Genomic DNA, 21,099 nt, shown 5'->3' on the forward strand with positions numbered 1-21,099 from the left:
CTCACACACACACACTCACACTCACACACACACACACACACACACACACACACACACTCACACACACACACACACACACACACACTCACACACTCACACACACACACACACTCACACACTCACACACACACACACACACACACTCACACACACACACACACACACACACACACACACACACACACACACACACACACACACACACACACACACACACACACACACACACACACCAGAAGGCAAAGAGCTCTCTGGAGAAAAAACACATTTAAACAATTATCAGGCTACCGTAAGTCCGCGGTGCATGAAGACGCATCCTGAATCGCGGGCGCTTAAGGAAAATGTGTCGATTCCCGACGGAAGGATGTGGAGCGCGACGTAAACAACGGCCTCGGGCTCTTCTGGCGGTGCGGTGTGAACGGAAAGCAGCGTGACTCATCGAAGCGGGTGGCGTTTGATGAAATGAAGGTACAAGAAGCGTCCGTCGCTTTTTCATGCTTTTTGATCATTTCCAAAATAGACAATTGTCCTGGAGACTTGTCACCGATTGGCTCAGTGGGACGCCACTTCTATGTTAACCGTGACCTTGTTTAAAGTTAACGTATATCTGTTTGTGTGGGAGATCAGAGGCTCCCTGGCTGTGTACATATAGGTCAAGACATTGTTGGTGGTTTAATACTTTACTTCATTTGGGAAAGAAGTCCTCAGCTCCTTCACTCACATGACCAGGATGTACATTAAAGGTCTGCATTCAAAGAGTCAAGTAAACAGAAAAAAGTCCTAAATTGAAAAGTGTGCTTACAGTAAAGCAAAAGGAGGCAGATGAATTGTTAGCCGTGTACTTAAAGTATCAGCAATATGAACAGTCCCAGTGAGTGTTATATTATATATCACATTGTTCCATCATTAAAGTGTATCATCATAGTATCATCCGTCATAGTTGGTCAAAGTGGATCTCATTTTAACTACTTCACATGTACTATTATTCAAAACATTATAACCATAACTCATAACTGAAGCGATGAAGTGAGTGTGTATGTATAGTGGAGTATAAAGTACTCACATGAATTGGAGTATTAAGCCATTTATAGCGGTAATACTCAAGTACAGGAGAAGCCCGGTACCACCACTCCAGACATAAAAAAAAAAAAGGAGGAAATAGTTAGAATTTCTTGCCTGGAACAATAGCATCATATGTTTACTTATAGTGTGGCTGGGAGCTGTCATCATGGATATCACATGTGTGTTTGTGCAGCCCAACACAGCGAGGAGGATTATTACCAACAGTAGAACTCTCATCCTTCAACATCCAAACATTCCTCTTCCCGTGGAGAGACGGCTCTGGGTGTTGGAGAGGAAGTTAAACAATGACTCACTTTACTGACAGACAAAAGCAAATCGATATCACATGTCGGAGAAAGTCTCCTCAGGAGCCGCCGCGTTCACCTGGACCTTAAAACACTATTCTGGGACATGAAAAATGGCCTCTAACCACTTTGGAACCCACTTCATTGTCGCAGCTATTGTTAGCTCTTAAACAGGGACCTCCCCTGGTCCTCTCAGCCCTCTCCCTTGGCTCCCCTTTGCTTCGCCTCATGCAGCTCCTCACCACCTCCACATACTGTGGGGGGGGGGGGGGGGGGGGGTTGTTAACCCTTGTTTCACACCAGCTGCTCAATACGGGAGGGTCACAGTTCAGCCTGTTGCAAACCTAATATACCTCAGGTGTTCTTCATTTCTGCACCCCGTTAGCGTGAGCACACGCTGGCCGCAGTGTGACCGTGTTTCTGTGACGGCGGGGGAGGCAGAACGTATACGGGATCACTCAAAACAGGGAATTATCGTTGGAGGAAAGGCCGCACAGTTCGTAAAAAAAAATTATATATATATATCGTGCCTTTTTATTCCTCTCACAAAATACCACAAGTGTAAGAAATATAAAACAAGTTGAACTCTCTGACTGTGCGGCGGCAGTAAATCTGTCAAAGTCACGGGGGTATCCTGTATTATAATCCTGCCAACTGACTGAAACTAATTTCACTGGGCATAAATGTCTCAGCGCCGCCACAGACCGTGCACCGCGGATGGTAAACAAGCTTTCATCACGTGGATCAAGCTGTCAATCAAAGGGCTCCTGTGCATGTAGCTCATATATTACTCTCCGCCGTGCTGCGCCGGCTTCACTCACGCTCACGTCAGCCTGAAGAGACAAAGGAAGGAACTTCTTCTGGGCTCAAAAATCTCGTCTGTGGGCCAGAGAAAGGGAGAACGATTTTTTTCAAAACCGCTTTAAGAAACGGGCGACGCCTGCATCTCTAAACTTCACCACGATGATTTCAATTCAGTTTATTTTATATGGCCCAATATCACAAATTACGAATTTGCCTCAGAGGGCTTTACAATCTGTACACATACGACATCCCTGACCTTTGACCTCTTACATCGGATCAGGAAAAACTCCCAAGAAATAGAAAAAGACCTTGCAAGGGGAAAAAAGGATGGACAGAAGAATAGATGTCATGTGACCAGATGAACAGAGTTACAGAAACACATTCAATGAATATGACAGAAATGTATAAATAGTTAGTAGTAGGCATGGACCACGATCCAGAGGGGGAGGAGTGGGCAGGGTGCATCAGACACAGCCAGGTCCAATGGACCCTATGAGACGTGAAGTCACAAAGACTTCAGGGAGGAAGTAGAGTTAGTAATGTGTGATGGAGAGATGACAATTCATTCATAAGGAAAGGGAGAAGAGGAGATAGGAGCTCAGTCTATCCTAAAACGTCCCCCAGCAGCCTATAAGCCTATAGCAGCATCTCTGCTATAACTATAAGACTATCAAAGAGGAAAGTCTGTAGTCTACTCTTAAATGTGGTGACTGTGTCTGCCTCCCGGACTGAAAGTGAAAGCTGGTTCCTTAAAAAAATGAAGAGGAGAGGGACCCCTGGCTAAGCCGGGCTGGTCCGGGAGGAGAGTGTACGATCGTTGACCCCGGAGACACGGCCCGCATTATCTCACCTCTAATTGTTGATTGATCTAAGTGGTCCGGGACAGGCTGGGTTCCACAAGCTCTTTTTCCCATGCAGATTAAAGCGTACTGCTTAGAGTTGTTTCAAACAACATGGTTGCCAGAGGGGTCAGAGGGCAACTGCATACTAGTGGCTAATGGTAGCAAATAATGTCAATCATGCCAAATGAGCCACTGGTGAGACTCGCTGCTACTTCGGACTGGAATTCGAGGAATGAGCTCACTGGGTGAAGGCTATTCTCAGGGACGAGAGCGAAAAGCTTTTCATCTCGGAGCTTTGATATTTCTCTTTCGCGTGTGTTTTTGCAACAACTAAACAAACACATGATCTCCCTTTTTTTCGGACTAGTTTCCCCCCTCAATCCCTGTGTGCTTGTATGCCCCTCGTAAAAAGAAGAAGACGACGATGGAGGTGAGTCACGGTGTCAGAGTCCAGACGGTCTTTCATTAATGGCTTCAAACTGAGTGCATGATGAATCGCACGTCATATAATGGCTGTGCTTGATTCTCACCTGCCATGTTCTGTTCGTCCCCTGAGAGAATGTACATGTGCGATGCAGCGTCTGGCACGGCTCGTCAAACACTTCCTCTGGGAGAACAATCATCGCGGCTCAACTGTTTCGCTCGCGGGATGTTTTTTAGGCCGAGCCGGCTAAAGCGTGGCTCCTCGCCATGAAAACGTGTTTGTGAGCGCCCGGCGTTTCGTGTTTCCCTTGAGGACGTATTGCGTCGACCGTTTGTAATTATTAGCAAATGTTAGCTTGTGCTAAATGCTAATTACGTGTGCGGTCTCAGGCAATATGCATTGAGAGAAGTTCTCCCTTTATGTTCCTCTGTGTGTGTTTCTTTTCAGACGGTAATTAATTACAGTCCAATGTTTCAGTTTGTGATATTTTATCCCTCGAGATGTATTCGTTTGTTTGTTTATGGGCTCAAAGGATTTCCGAGTTGTTGCCGGGTAGATCAGCTGCTCAGCAGCTCAATCAAGGAAAGTGCAAACAGCTTTGCCTCGTTCAGTCTTCTGGCCCCTGGTAAACTGCGGGAAGACAGGTGAGAGCGTTCTGCCTTAAATAACATTCCGTAATATTTATGGTGCTCCTTGGTATGGATTAGTGACGACAGATAGATTAGAATTTTTAGCAGTAACTTCAAGCTATTGTATTCATTTTATATTCATTATTCTGTGTCATTTGAATACTTGCTATGTTAAGCTCCCCCTCTACTTACCTGAGCAGTGGTAGGGTCCAGTTAGGTGAGGCTGTGGAGGTCAAATCCACTTCACTGGACTAAGGGAAGGGGAGAGAGGAGTGGGAGTCTGTAGCTCTCGTTTGTTTTGGTGTTCCTCTGACCTGCATCTTCCACATCCCTCTTTCAAGTGCCACAGCAGTTAATCTGCTGTTTAAATGGGACTACATGCATGATACGGTTCCTTTTTATAGAGATGTACAAAATGGGAAGAGGCAATGGACCATTCCATTTAGAAATTTGACTTCTGAGTATATATATATATATATATATATATATCTATGGTTGAAAAAGAAAAGCAAATTAAAAGTTTCAGTATTGATTGATTTTATTTTACATATTTGACTCCCATTCAGCAAAGAGCAGCAATGCAATATGTATATATCTACGAGCAGATAGCATTGGGCCATTAAAAAAAAAAACATTTACACAATTATTTTGCTTACATAATCAAAAATAACTTTTAAATAGGTTTAAATAGCAAATACATAATTTATGTATTAACACATTTTATTTTCGACCCGCTGGGCCTCTGTGAGGGGGGTTCATAAAACTCCTCACCTACCCATGCACCTTCTCTACCGACTCATCTTTCTGGACTGAGCTGCCGGTCTGTTCCCCCCCCCCCCCCCCCCACCCCTCCGGTAATAAAGACCTGGACCAGGCAAAACAAGACCTTCTCCCTTAATAGGTGCTGCTGGACGGTGATGTAGAGCCGGGCCCCATGGGAGTGATGGCTCCGGAGCCGTAATCCACATTGAGATGTCAGCGAGGACGTCACACATTCCCACATGAGCGGCGCTCACCCCAGGTCTCTGCCACTGCTACAGCAGCCCCTCCCCTCACCCACCCGTCTCCATGATCCCTCCCCCCTTGACTCCCCGAGGCCTCATGGGTGAAACAGCATCGAGGGTTAAGGTGTGTGTGTGTGTGTGTGTGTGTGGCGCATCGGCGCATTTGGATTTACATCTGTCCCTCAAGAGAGATTAATAACCTTTTTTTTTTATTTTTTACGTGAAAACTGTCGGAGCTCTGTGATCTCATATTTCAACCTCCAAATTCTCTGGTGCCATTTTTGTCACATTGCAAACAAGACTTGATTTTAAAAAATGAGGTTCCTGCCGCACTCGGCACATTAAATTTTGACAGGTGACGTGACGTCTGTTGGTGTGTGTGTGTGTGTGTGTGTGTGGGGGGGGGGGGGCAGGGGTAGGGAGGGGGGTGGGGGGCAGCTTGTGTTAAAGAGGTGGTAAGTAAAAGAAACTGAAGGCCGGGATGTGGTCTTTCAGAAGGAAAGCTCAGTAAAAATTCCTCTGGGGAAAAACACACATGCCACTCTGTGTTTTAGCCGTTTTATGGCCCGACTTTAGCGCCGCGCTGCATGAGAGAGATTGATGTAGCTCTCAGAAGGACAATGTGCTGTGTGCCCGTCTGAGTCAGGGAGGCTGGCCTGTGCACGCCAGCTGCACCAATGTGTGTGTGTGTGTGTGTGTGTTTCCCAGAGCAGGTTCTAGCAATCTGACGTGTACAGATACTCGATATTTTTTGGGTTTCGTTATCCTTGAATTTATCATGTAACATGTAGTGTTGTAGATATTAGAGCTGCAGTGCTGGAAGAAAACCGTTTGCTGAAGTATAAATAGAAGTACCCCGATGTCACCATACTTTGTTACGTATCAAAATGTATATTTAAACCTTAAATAATGAATTTGTTCGACCACCTGGGGGCAGCGAACCGGCTGTAAAAATAAGAAATAGTATCGCCTTAAAAAAGTTTTGTGTGAACATGTTAGCTAACGACGGGCAACGCTGGTCACAGTTAGCATCGATGAAGTCCTTTAAATTGACTTTACATAACTCCATTTTGTTCTCTATTGATTGCAGGACATTTTCTGGTTCAGTGTTTTTGTACTTTGTGGTGTTTCTGCTTTTACTAAAAGTAACACACATCTGAGTACTTCCTCCACCACCACAATAGTACATCCAGTTATTTGATTTAGTATGAAAATATGGCAACTACTCATGATGAAGAATTGATCTTGTTTCATATATTAAATTATTCGGCTTGCACTGATGCATTTTAATGAGCTGGTTGAAGAGCTCTTTTTAACAAATGTTTAAGAATCTTCTTTTGTAACTTATACATATCAAATGTTTTGATGCAGAATCATAGCACAAGTTGTCAGTTATACAATAAATGTAGTGTATAATACTTTTTTCCAAAGTGTAGTGCAGTGTAATGTAGCCTCAAATAAAACACTTAAAATTGAGTTAATGTGTTGAGTTACTCAGATTCATAACGTGAGCCTCTGTGTGGACTGAAATTCAGTCTCTCGCCTTTTAACTCCCTCTCCTTCTCTCTTTGTTCTCACTGACAGACGAGAACTAATATCACGGTAAACCGCAGTGACACTCGAAAGCAAGTATTTTTACAACCTGCAAGCATCAGTGACCAAATTTAAAAGATTGCCTAATTCCGCTGCTGACCTGATTAGGAGCCGGTGGATGTGTCTGATGAGGGAGGCAGCCGAGCCTTTTCAACTCAGCGAGGTGCCAGAGAGAGAGAGAGAGAGAGAGAGAGAGAGAGAGAGAGAGAGAGAGAGAGAGAGAGAGAACGCGTAATGAGCTTTAAGCTGCTCTCGCTGCCTCTGATTCGCCACCTTTCAAGTCCAAGCTTATTTTGAACCGGAGGCCCCGGAGCTGTGTGCATCTCTACCTGTGAGGCTAGTCTACTGGACTACTTGGATCCTGGCTAAGTACCTTCTTTAAATTAGTGTATCTGCTATAGTACTATTGTATTGGCTGTATCTGGGCTACTAGACTGCTCGTCTGTACTGTCTGATCCTATCCTGAGGTCAGCTTTGGCGGAAAGTAGACTCTTGTCCATCTTGATCTTCACTGATCAGATTATACCTTGAATAAAACTAGAATGAGCACTCGGTAGAGCGCATACGTTCGCATATCACAAGATTGGGCATTGAATTATGAACATCTTGGCATTAGTTGCATGCCAATTGGATACAAATTGACCGTGCTATGGTAAAAAGAAGATTTTGACCTTTCCATGACCTTGACCTTGACCTTTGACCCGATTGATCCCACAATCTAATCAAATGGTCCCCGGATAATAACCAATCATCCCACCAAATTTCATGCGATTCGGTTTAAAACTTTTTTTGTTATGCGAGGAACACGCATACAAATAAATAAATAAATAAATACACGGCGATCAAAACATAACCTTCCGCATTTTCAATGCGAAGGTAAAAAACAGATTAGCACCTGCATTGCACTTGAATGGCACTTAGTTATAGTATTTTTGTAGTTTGGCTTTCTTGAAGACATGTTAACTTCTGTATTCTTGTTGTTCTGAGGTTGTACTCATGATTGATGCACTTATTGTAAGTCGCTTTTGGATAAAAGCTTCTGCTAAATGACATGTCATGTAATGTAATGTCATAAAACTCTCGTATATAGGTTGCGGGTTCACTTTGCCAAGCGGCACCAACTTCTGGAGGTGAAGCGCGAGTTCTTTCTCTCTTGTTCTTTCTGAAGCAGGACATCTTTCTTCTTTTTCTTTGGTCAGAGTTCAAGAAGCCAAAGTTGGAAACATATAGGCATAAAACTCGGGTTAAAATAGGTCACGGGACTTTTATGTAACCGTCCTTCCTTCTGTCCACAGGGGTGTTATAAGCACAATTATGTGTGGCAGCGTGTTTATCCATGTGTTTTTGTGCGTATGGGGAGTTGTGCGATGGCGTGTGTGTGACAGGACTCGCCTAAAAATCATAAACAGAACCCGGCTCGCTCCTCGCTCGCCAAAACGCGCTCCGAGGAGCCAACAAAACAATTGGGTTCAGTTGAATTTGTCACTACAAATTGACCCTAAAAACAATTAAGTCATAGGGGCCATTAACTATGTATTACCATCATAAAACATGTTCCTGCACTAGCAGAAGAAAAAAGGGGGTAAAGCTGTGGTCACAGGAAATGAGGTAATAAGGACTGCACAGCTAGTCAACCTGTCTTGCTGCTGCACTGCCTCGCTGACCTGAGGGGAGCCAGATGAAGGATTTTCTTCTTCTTCTTCTTCTTCTTCTTCTTCTTCTTCTTCTTCTTCTTCTTCTTCTTCTTCTTCTTCTTCTTCTTCAAGGTGGGGAAAGAGAAGGGAAGGGTGGTTGGGTGGGCTGAAGGGGTGGCGGGTCAGTGGGTGGAGGGGGAGGAGCAGAGGGGATTTGACCAAAGCACGCCCTCTAATCTTGCACTCAGCCAAGCGATCTCATGATGCAGGAGGCTTAGCCACTGCCGTGAAAGCAATCTAATGGCCAATGAGTAATCAACACTATTGCCTGTCTGGACTAATATCCCTACGGCCTAGTCCGCTGAAGCAGGGGAAGTTCTCCGTCCGGTCTGAGCTTCACACACACAAAATAGAGACATAAATATGCATTTCATTTACTTTTGGATGCGGCGAAGACTTCCTCCTCTCCGACCATCAGGAGTAACATTTGTTTGGGAGACTCTGAGGAATTTGGAAGCTGTCACATAGTTGATTCATTCCCATAAAGCAGCATGTTTTGCATGCTCAAAGCCCCGTTCCCAGCTTGCTTAAGAATTTCAGCATAACCTGTATGACTATAATCAAGGGATCAACTGAAGGATAAAACGGGGAACATAATTCTTCAGGTTTCCTCTGGGCAAAAAAGCATAACATGCACTGTGTTCATGTCTGGCTTTTTTAAAAAAGAGAAGAAAAAAGAAAAGAAAAGGAAAAAAAAAAGTCCTGGACATTGTTTTGGGATTTCAGGCCCTGATGTTTCAGCTGTCCTGGCACGGCGTGGCATGAGGGAGCAGAAGGAGTCATGAGAGGGGCTTGTTTGATTAGATTTATGGAATGCATTAAACAGGGTTTCTTTTTAGCTGGAAGGGTTAGGTGGCCTGGCAGCTGTGTAAGAACTTGTCATTTTTGTTTAACCTGCCACCCCCCCCCCCCCCCCCTCCCTACAGGAGAATGGTTGGATCCACCAAAGACACGGAGCCAGGATAGTGCTGTGATACCTGCTTATCATTATGTGCGTGTTCCATTCATCTTTCTCGGTGTTGCATATTCCTCGCTTCTTTTTCAGATACCTCCATGAATGTATTTCCGGGGGGTTTATGGCTCTAAAAATCACTTGTACGGTTTTGTCTTCGAGCCAAAGGAAACTTTGCCTCGATCTCAAATGTAACTCTGTTGGCTCCGTTTTTTTTAGGGATTGAATCCGCACATTGAGCTCGTCATGAGTTTGGCAAAGCTCGGAAGGGATGAAATGTTCAATAAAATGCATGTCGTCGGATGGGATTTTAACCAAATCCCAAATTATTCCATTTTGCGGTCCATGCGGATCTACTTCTGACTTCACTGAGCAGATGAGATCTCAATGTTCATGCTATAAACAACCGAAACTTGAGAATAACCCCCGAGACCACCGTTTCCCCCCTCATATACATAGACGAGGGAATTAGTTGAGTTTATTGTACGATACATTTATACTAATAGACAGGAACATATTCTCAGGCCAGCATAGCCGTGGCTTTTATAATTGGTTGAGTTTGGGCTTCCCCCTCTAAATTCATCCCTCAACCTTACACGATCATTAGGATTAGTTGCTCATTCATTCCATACTCCCAAAGAGACTTCGGTAACGCATGAAGGAATTTCATTGTGACATTACAACCTAAACTGGGAGAATTATGTTCCAGTCCAGATATACATATGTGGGTTCCGCCCTTTTGCTAATAGCTCCATTGTTTATCCTTTTAATGCGTGTTTTATTTCATGTTCAGTTCGTACTTTTTCTGTTGCTAAAATTGGCCTGAGGTTTTGGTCCGTGGGGAAGGGGTTCCAAGTGGATCACTCCACCGAAGCCAGGGACAGGATCCATCTCTCAGAGAGAAGAATAGCAGTGAAAGCGGAAGCCAGCTAAACTCTGTCAAAACTGCCATCCATCACTCTGCGTTTTAACCCCAGCCACCATTGAAAGACAGCCAATTACTTGGGCCAGTGGATGAAATAAATACGTCCTCACATTAGGGCCCATTACCAGGCCTCTCTCTCCCATTTCTCCCCCTGGTCTGCGGCGCGGGGGCTGAGCGGTGGCTCGGGCCTGCCACCATTATGTCTGTCTGAGATCTACCAAAACGACGGCCCGCCGTTGAGAGGTCTCCATCCGCACGGCCTCCGTGGAGCACTCTAACCGCCGAGCAAATGGACGAAACTACTCACTCTGACACTCTGACCGAAATATATCCCGGCGCTGAGTCCAGTCCTCATTTCTTTGGCTTCCCTGTGTTTTCATTCATTCCTCAGCTCACCATTATGAACTAGCAAACACGTGAAGTTTCTTCCATTTTTTCCCCCTGAAAGGGTTTTTTGGGTTTCTTGGGAGTTGTTCTTGATCCGATGTGAGGTCAAAGGTCAGGGATGTCATATGTGTACAGACTGTAAAGCCCTCTGAGGAAAATTTTTCATTTGTGATATTGGGCTGTATAAAATATACTGAATTGAATGATTCCACTTGGCTCGTTACGTTAATTTGATTTCGGCGTCCACGTTGCTTTTTCACAAAGGTGACGATGGCAAACTGTACCATGGCAACACTCCATTAGTCTGATGTCTTGTTTGACCTAAATGTGCACCACTGCAAGAATGGATGGATGGATGGACAAAAACAGTTGAATGATAGTTCATTGTTGCAGGTTTCTCACTCTCACTGAAAACAGGGAAACCAAACTATCATCAACCATCCTTCAAAGAGACTCTCGGACTCCTGGGACTAGTGAGGTAATAATATCTAAAATGCTTTGCAGCCTTGTGAGCAAATGGGAATTAAAAGTGGGAGTACCAACTTGTCTTGTCATGCTTGCTTGTTGTCGCCCATTACATATTGTTATGGCCCACCAGGCGGGGGGATACTGGGCGAGCATTGTGGCTCCTTCCCGTCATGCCTGAATACATCCCTCGCTAACTTGTATGTAGCAGATACTCAGAATTACAAAAAGCGATGACTTTCACTGATAGTTCAAAGCAGCGATGGTAAACCTTCCGGGGTCTGTGGCTTTCCAGTGTAGCCACAAAGCTCCTTCTATGATGGATTAGTACACAGAAAAATGAAGGTGCCATCTGGAACAGAAAATGGTTCTTCAGAGTGATGCCTGAGAAGAACCATTTTCAAACTATGGTTCTTCAAAAAACTGTAAAGGTGTCTCAAAGAACCTTCAAAAAATTTATCTTTAAGGCACTATTTCTGGTTCCACAAATAACCTTTCAATCCAGGGTTCTTTAACCCTTGTGTTGCCTTAGGGTCATTTTGACCCGAATCAATATTACACCCTCCCCCCGCCTTTGGGTCATTTTGACCCGATTCAATGTTTCACCCTCCTGTTACCTTTATATTTACTAACATATTTTACCCTTTGGGTTCAATTTGACGCCAGCAATTAAAACCTCCAGAAAATTATTAGAATTAATATTGTTTTCCAAGTTTAAGTGTGAGGCACTTTATGTTTGTTTGTTGACTACCGAAAGAACACCGACATTAAACATTGAATGGGGTCAAATTAATCCTAAAGCGGGGGGAGGGTGTAATATTGATTCGGATCAAAATGACCCTAAGGCAACACAAGGGTTAAGGAACAATTTTCTTAAGGAGTGCTTCAAAGAACCTATAAAGGTGTCTCAAGGAACCTTAAAAAATGCTTCATTAAGGCACCATTTTGGGTTCCATGAACAACTTTTTCAAACCAGGGTTCTTTAAAGAACCATCTCCTTAAATAGTTCTTCAAATAACCTATAAAGGTGTCTCAAGGAACCTTCAGAAAATGCTTCCTTAAGGCACCATTTTTGGTTCCATGAAGAACCATTTCAAACCAGGGTTCTTTGAAGAACTATTTCTTTATATAGTTATTCAAATAATCTATAAAGGTGTATCAAAGAACGTTAAAAAATGGTTCTTTAAGGCACCATTTCCAAAAGGGTTCTTCAATAGGTGATGGTTCTTTGTAAAACCACAAGGACTTTTAAAGAACCATTTAAGAACCATTATGTTTCTGTGAGTGCTGCCTAGCTGCTACCATTAGCTACAGTGGCAAAGAGAGAAGAGCTGTGGCCGCTTGGTCTTTTTAGAGGGCTTGTGGAGAGACTCTTCATCAATCCATTCACCACCTACGCTCCTTAACTCCTCTTTGGTCCCATGGATCTGTATTTTAGTTGATTCCAGGTGTCCGAAGTTTACAGGCATCTATTTTTTTTCTCTCTCCTCCCAGAACAATAAACTCCGAGGGGCTCAAGTAAAGGGGGCCGAGTGGGGAAAGGGATGGGGGGGGGGGGGGTCGAGGGAAGAGGGGCTCCGTTTATTAGACAGCAAATAGCTCGCCAGTAGGTTTATGATGTGGAAGGTCATTGTTGGTTAATAAGTGGCCACATGAGTGCAGGCAGGTGCTGTGTTAACACCTCCTCTTAACTCTCCTTTCCAGCAGAGGCCATTCATCAGCCCGGTGTTAATGAAGGCCATATAATTAATAGGTGGATGGCAGAGAAAGCCCCCCCCCCCCACCCAACCTCCCCCTGAGTTAATCAATGCAGGCCTGTTTGAAGAGCAGGGGGCTAAGATGGGACACCGGGGGTCTCTGAAAGGGGTCTGGAGAGCGTGGCCCTTTTTTAAGAGATGCGCAGGTCACCGAGTGGGAACCGCGATGGCCTCCGCTCCCAAGCTTTTGTGCGGCTGTGCGACGTCACTGCATCTGTGCGTCGGTCCAAGGGTCCTCCTCTCTACCTCCATCTGTCTCATGGATCGTGGAGGTCTGGATGGTGGTCCATGCCTACGAGGAACCCTCTTTCACATTCATTGAATGTGTTGTAACTCTCTAACTCTGTTCATCTGGTCACATGACCTCTTTTCTTCTGCCCATCCTCCTCTGTTGCTCTCCTGAAGGTTTCTTCCCTTTTTTTCCGCCGCGTGGACGTTTTTTGTTGTTGTCTATTTCTTGGGAGTTTTTCCTGATCCGATGTGAGGTCAAAGGTCAGGGATGTCGTATGTGTACAGATTGTAAAGCCCCCCGAGGCAAATTTGTAATTTGTGATATTTGGGCTGTATAAAATAAACTGAATTGAATTGTTCACAGTAACTGGTCAGCAGCGTCGGCTCGGATGAGGAGACGTAGCAGAAAGCTCCGTACACGTTGTTTCAATGCGGCGGTTCAAATAATTTAGCCTTTTTTCTTTTTTTCCCTCTTTTTTTCTCCCCCCTCATCTTTGGATCGCCCGAACAATTTTTTTTCCTTGGCCCCATGCTCACTCCTTCACCTGCACCTTATCTCCACAAATGGAGTGTTGACTTTTCTGTTCTTCAAAGGAGAAACACTGTCAGGCTGCTGCTAATGGGGATCAGGAGAGGCTACTGTTCTGGGACTTGTCAAGCCCTGTCCAACCTGCCATCGTGCCCTGAAGTGTGGGAGCTATTTAACCTCTCCTCCTCTTTCTTTCTCACATTCTCTCATTTTCTCTCTCTCTCTCTCCCCCACACCCTTCTGTGCATTAGCTCCCCCCCACTCCCTTTCTTCTCTCTTACACGTTAAGAAGTATATTTTTTTCCCTCTCATACTTACTTTCTGCGTGCCATCATATGTCATGTGATTACTCAGGCAATGTGACTTTCATCTAGATAAGTAACTGTACTGCATTTTTGTGGAATGATGCCACCTCCTCTAGTGCTGATCTGATGGGGGAAGCCGGTGGATTATCACCCCCCCCCCCCCCACACACACACACACTCCGCTCCCCCCCCCACCCCTTTTCTCTGTTCAACCACGCACACTAGACCCACACACACATTGTCGTTTTTTTCTTTAGAATAACTTCAAGGGTCTCCACTGCGATTTTTGTGTTGTTAAATTGTGCGCGTCGGTTATTGTGCGTCCTGCTTGCATTCTTGTAATGTTTGTATGTCTGTGCACTTTGTCTACGTGCATGTGTGTGTCTGTGTGTGTGTGTGTGTGTGTGTACGCCGCTCATATTTCTGCGGACAGGCAGTTTGTTTGTGTGTGTGTGTGTGTGTGTGTGTGTGTGGATGGCTTGGTCGTAGAGGGGTGGGCGAAGCTTCACAATGGTCAACTGAAAAGAACCATTCTTTTATTCAGCAATTAACCCCATCTGGGTAAATAATACGCGGTTGTGCAGCCGAGCCGTCACTGAACCCGAGAGCACTTCAAACGGCAGCCGGTCGCCCAAACGATGACAAGATGCTGCAGAAAAAACGCTTTTCACAAAGTATATAATGCAAAGTATTGTGTTTCACTGTACAGTTTTAGAAAAAGCAGGGGATACCCTAGAAAGAGATGGAGCGAGGGAGACAGAGAGAGAGAGGGAGAGAGAGGGAGGGGATAAGGGAGAGAACGAAGGAGCGGGAGGAAGAGGGCTCAAGCTCCGGTGATATCACAGATAACAAGTCTGGATGCACTTACCTGCCTGGAAACCTGATCTTATTATTTTAAATTCTGGGGGCTCAGGCAATTATAAACAGAGAGCAGGGGACTCTGTAGCGGGGGGGAGGGGGGGTGGGGGAGGTGAGGAGGAGGAGGCGGGGAGGGGAGGGGAGGTATGGCCTCGTCCCACTGCGTTGGACGTATGGTGTGAGAATTCAATTTGCTCATCTCCTGTTATCGTAACTCAATTTCCTCTTTCACACACGCACACACACACACACACACACACGTGAGCACGAGCGTCCAGTCATCTGACGAGTGAGTGAACTTCCTTCGAGGAGGAGTGCAGGTAATTAACGTCGATCACGGCCGCTCTGCTCTGCAGATTTACGGTGAGAAGGAAGTGAATCTGATCCGGCGGACGTGAGAAAACGGCGGTGGAGAGGTGAGTCGACGCCGTGGAGGGGCCCGGGGACGCCATTTAAACACGGGAACCGATCTGTCCGCAGAGATCGGGGCTCATCAGGATCCCCCCCCCCCCCCCGACATTGTGCTGCTCCTGAGGGCCCCGTGAGCTCCCCCCCCCCCCCAAAACCACCAAGGGATACAGCACCTGTGTCCACTGTCACTCCACCAGCAGCTTTATGAAACTTATTGATGTACGGAAGTTACTCCAGGAACAGCAAATAATGTTTTTACCTTCGCATTGAAAATGCGGAAGGTTATGTTTTGATCGCCGTGTATTTATTTATTTATTTGTATGCGTGTTACTCGCATAACTAAAAAAGTATTAAACCGAATCGCATGAAATTTGGTGGGTTGATTGGTTATTATCCGGGGACCATTTGCTTATATTTTGGGATCGATCGGGTCAAAGGTCAATGTCAAGGTCATGAAAATGTCAACATCTTCTTTTTACCATAGCGCGGTCCATTTTTATCCAATTGGCATGCAACTAATGCCAACATGTTCATAATTCATTGCCCAATCTTGTGATATGCGAAGGTATGCGCTCTACCGAGTGCCCGTTCTAGTTAAATATAGAAAATATGGCAGAATATGTTTTTCATGCATTCAAAAAATCCAAAGCTGCTTTTATACAATGTTTCTGTGCAGTTCCCTTACTAATGTAAGAGTAGATTCTATGATATAAACCTAATTACATGTAGGAGTTATGACCACTAGTCAGCGCTGTTCAGGCGCCGGCAGGGGTGAGGGTAGAGGAGTGATAACTAAAGTTATGAGTAAAACCCAGAACGGCTTGGACTGAGTTATTCCTGTGCACACACCCACATCGCTTACACTAATAATAAATAAAAACTGAATTAATGATATGCCAGTAGCTTAAACACGACATAAACACGGGAGGTGTAGCATGAGTGTAGCATGAGATGCTCATTAGCATGAGCAGCCGCAGCTTCAGTGCTGGTTTGCGTCCTCACGATGCGTTCAAGCGCAGTATTGAGAGTAGGCCATGTGGGAGCAGTCAGAGCCCAATACACAACCACTGTATAGTTATGTGCTAAAAATGGAAGAAAATACAATTGAAGCGTCGGGAGTTATAGCACATATAACTCAAATAAAATGCTAGTCGCCCGTTACGCAGATGGTTACCAGCTGTTTCTTTCCTAATAAAATCATATCTATTCCATCGGATGGCGGAAACGCCCCCCGGTGGAGACAGACAGGAGGTGTTTTAATGTTTTTAAAACGTCGACAGGGCCAGGCTAGCTGGTTACCTCCTGGTTCCGGGCTTTATGCTAAGCTAAGCTAACCGGCCGCTCACTCTGGCTTCAAGAGACCAGTATCAATCTTCAAATCTCGCTCTTCATCTCCTCCTCTTCAAGTCGTCCTCTTCACATCCTCCTCTTCACGTCCTCCTTTTCAAGTCCTCCTCTTCTCCTCCTCCTCCTCTTCATCTCCTCATTTTCACCTCCTCCTCTTCACACCCTCCTCTTCAAGTTCTCCGCTTCAAGTCCTCCTCTTCATCACCTCCTCTTCACCTCCCTCTCTTCTTCATCTCCTCTTAACCTCCTCCTTCTCATCTCCTCCTCCTCCTCCTCATCTCCTCCTCCTCTTCACCTCCTCCTCTTCTTCATATCTTCCTCTTCTCCTCCTCCTCCTCCTCTTTTTCATCTCCTCTTCACGTCCTCTCGTTGACTTTTTTGTACCGCTGCCCGAGAATTGCACTGGATCTGCATCGTACCCGTCAACAGCTAACAAATTAGCTGTGGATTTATTGAGCATGAACATGCAGGGCAGGGGGGTCAGTGGCCATCGCACAGTACACACACACACACCTACACCTACACACACACACACACACACACACACACACAGACAGACGCACGCTGCTAGTTAGCACACATTTGTCATTTGACAACAAAGATTCATCACGTAGATCGAGCGGTGAACACAAAACCGAGAGGAAGGGGGAGGGGATTGTGTTTCACTTGCCGGGGGGCGAGCGTGACGACTGATTTTAACAATAATACCGCTAAATAATCTTTCTTTAATTACAAATACTTCACACCGCGTTCCGACACGTGTAATAAACAGCCTGGGGGGGGGGGGGGAGCTCCCTCAGCTGTGCGTGTGTTTGTGTATTTCTCCTCGCCAGACGACGGTTGGCGGCGCGCTACGCCGGAACTAATCTTCTCAAATCAAAAGAAGTATTTGTATGTTTCACTTATCAAGTTGCAAAATCTGCAATCTGTGGCCCCCCGACTTGTGTAATTCCTTAAACACGCGGCTAAACATCCTGTGTTTACGAAGCGGATAACTCCATGAAAGTAGTTCATTCCGTTCTTAATAAAAACACATTTATTTATAGATGAGTAGTTCTGGATGTCAACACTTTGAAGGCCTTTAAAGAAATGTTTGTGCCGTGGTGGTTTGGCTCCGACTCCGGCTCTTTAGCAACCTGACAGCATGATGCAGCTGTAAAAAAAAAAAAAAAAGTCCCGAAAAAACTCAAACTGCCTCTCTTCCTGCCTCCGCTGTCCTCTCGCTTCAAGCCCGCGTGGTTTATTATCTAATCAGCTCGGCCCTTGGACACACGGCCACGCTCAATGGACCCAAACCCCACGGCCAATAGAGTACCCGACAGACTGTGTCATCTCAGCCCGCTGAATCAAAAACAAACACGGGGGCTAGTTCGCCTTTTCTTCCTTCTTTTTCTTGAGGCGACCGGGATTAAGGGAGAAGACTTCCCACCCTCCTGCGCCGTTTATTTAGCTTTGTTTGCACTCCTCGAGTGTGATTTATTCTCCCTTGTCACTTTGGTACCGAGTCAAATTAACCCCTTCAAATAAGGGATTTCTATCGGCGTTTAATCCCATTTTTATTACGTTTATTCCTCAATTAACGACGCTCCGCGAAGATGTAAAAAACTGAATTGTTTCATTGCGTCTCGAACACTTTTACTTTGACTCGCCCCACTATGTGTGGCATCTGAGGCCGCTTCAGACTCTAAATAGCCTGCAGTCAAATCCCCACGCATTCTCACACACACACACACACACACACACACACTGACACCTCCGGATTACCTCAGAGCAGGAGGGGGGACGCGGCCCGACAACATCACAAAACAAGACAACAGAACACAATTACAGAGCAGCCTGAAGACAATCCCGCCCTTTAATGAAAGTCCAGTTTCCCCTGCCCCAGGTAAGTGCTCGACGTGATTGTATCTGTGAAACAATTACACTGTCACAATCAAAGGAAGCTGCCTTTAAATGGTCTGTCGAGGCACCTCGGTGGGGCTAATAATCACTCATCTCTTTCCCACTGTGTCACCGAGGTGCTGAATCCTCCCTTTGTTCTGCACATCACCTGCCTCTCAATAGACTGCTTGGTGTTACACTTCAGGCACTTAGACGGCCACGCTTTCAAAGGGGGACCGAGGCCCCCGAGGGCATGCGGCCTCTGAGTAGATATACAACAAATAGCATCACCGAACCGCCCCCTCTTCTCTCTCTCTCTCTCTCTCTCTCTCCTAGACCAGCTCAGAGGTGGATTTGTTGAGTAAACCTTTTATTATTCTAGCTTGTGTTTTTATACCGCACTCCCTTGTCGTGTCTTTCTCTGGAAGTTTTTTTCTCTCTCTCCCTTTTTTGGGGGGCTAAGAGGCCCCAGAGGTAAACTGTAATCCTGGGAGCAGTCAGCTGCCGAAGGAAGATAATACCCTCGCCTAATTTATAGAGTTATCACATATCCTCGTCGGAGCATAAAGTGCATCCACTTACGTCCAAATGCCCCGCAGATTTCCATTTTCCTCCTTCCCGTTAAGTTAATACCTGTTTCATGTTGAACATCAATTGAAGGTATAAGGGGGTAATTAGAGAAGACGTGGGAGAAAAAGAGGGTATCCTGCAGTTTCTCTTCCACAGTTTAATGATTTGCCAGCAGCCCCGACATGTGGCATGTGTGGAATGTTTGTCCCTCCATTCAGAGCATGAGAGTTATTGTGTCAGGAGAGGGAAGAAAGGGATCTATGTGGCTATCTCTGTGCACACACACACACAGACACACACATTTGAGTGTGTGTGTGTGTGTGTGTGTTTATGGGCTCAGTGCCCACTGGTCACTGTGAGCTAGTGCACGACAAGCCCTCCATGCAGCTGTTTTTGGTTTCCCTGATTCATCACTGGACAGAAACACAAACACACACACACACACACACACGGTAATGGGTTCAGATTGTGTATACAGTGTGTGTCTGTGTGTGTTTCTGCTCTCTCGCCCGTCCTCCACTTCAGGGCACCGACTCTCTTCATTCACCCCATTCATTTTTTAAACATTTTTTTTATTAAACTTCAGCGCTCTCCGAGACTCATTACCTGCGGTTTTCCTGGTGGAACAGAGAGCACGCTGGGAGTTTCCCAGAGACTGGCAGGAGTCGGGAATGATGCCAGAGGAGCGGAGCTGCGGGGGGGGGTTGGATAGTGACCGTCGTTTTTTTTGGGAGCGACCGCCCCATCGCGGGGTTTATAAGGATGACTGCGTTCCTCCACGAGAGAGCGACAGCGTAAAATGAATAATACACGGCTGTTTTGATATTGTCTTCCAATAACAAATGCAGAAAAATAACATTGAGATCTACCTGCTGCAAACAGGAAGCACATCCAGGTGCGGGGCCTCCAGGGCCAATATAATATGAATATATGTGCAAAGCTTTTCTCAGACAACTCACAGTTCACATTAAAATACCAAAACAGATAGGCTGTTTTATGTTTTCTTCTTCTTCTTCTCCCCCTTATTTAAAGTCGAATGGCAGTTGGCAAACAATCAAATGACGAGTTATTACCCCCACCTGCTGAGGATATGGTTGCATGAATAAACGTTGCGCTTGCGTCTGAATCTACAGTCGAACACATGGTGTTATTCACTTATCCGTGTTATCGCGGTGATTATATTGGCAGCTGACATAATTGGAACCACATTACGCCGCTGCTTTTTTCTTTCATGCTTTTGAAACCAATCAAGGGATAGAAAAAGACAATTAAAATTCAAATGTGTGTGTGGAGGGGGAGGGGAGGGGGAGAGGGGGGTGTCCGTGTCCACGTGTAATTCTTACTTCTTCACGAAGATTTTCATATCCTAAAGTACATCCTGGAGCAATTGTGATGCTCCTGTAACAACTCGTGAAGAATCATATACCTGAGGACTGCTTTGTGCATATCAATCTTTGAGATGGCGAACGCACACACACACACACACACACACACACACACACACAAAATGGATGTGTAGATAATCTTTTATTATGACTAAAATTTAGAAAAAAAGGCTTTATGGATCAGCATGTGCAGGATAGCGTGTGTACAGTATGCGAGATAAACACATTATTTTATTGAGAGTTTTATGACACATTTTTAATCCCACATTTGTATTAATTACATTTATTACATCTATCGTTACCTTTAGTTTGCCACTTTTCGTGCACAGCTATGAAGCCGAGCCCACACCTTGCATAAACATAAACAGCCTGAATTATATTGTTCTGTATAATTCACATCTGGATATTTTACAAGTAACTGCATGATTTAAATTTGGACAAACATCAAACTTCCGTGCAACATATTTCAACATATGAAGATGAAATATAGTGGAAATATCCTCATAGGGGGGTTTCAGTGTGTTCACGCAGAGAGAGAATCAGGGGGTGACCTTAGTTTTATGAAACATGTACAATCAGAAACCCATAATGTTGTTTCCATGGTACTTAAAAGCACCATCTGGGTACTTTGCTGGCACAGACCCCAGTTTTTATGAGCTTTATTTTCTTTTGCTGAACTAGTGTACAGACAGTGCACACTGGGGCAAAAAGCCTTTGACACGGGGGACCCAGACCAGCG

The sequence above is a fragment of the Pseudoliparis swirei genome, chromosome 22, assembly GCF_029220125.1.
Source record: "Pseudoliparis swirei isolate HS2019 ecotype Mariana Trench chromosome 22, NWPU_hadal_v1, whole genome shotgun sequence".
In the NCBI taxonomy this organism is placed as follows: Eukaryota; Metazoa; Chordata; class Actinopteri; order Perciformes; family Liparidae; genus Pseudoliparis; species Pseudoliparis swirei.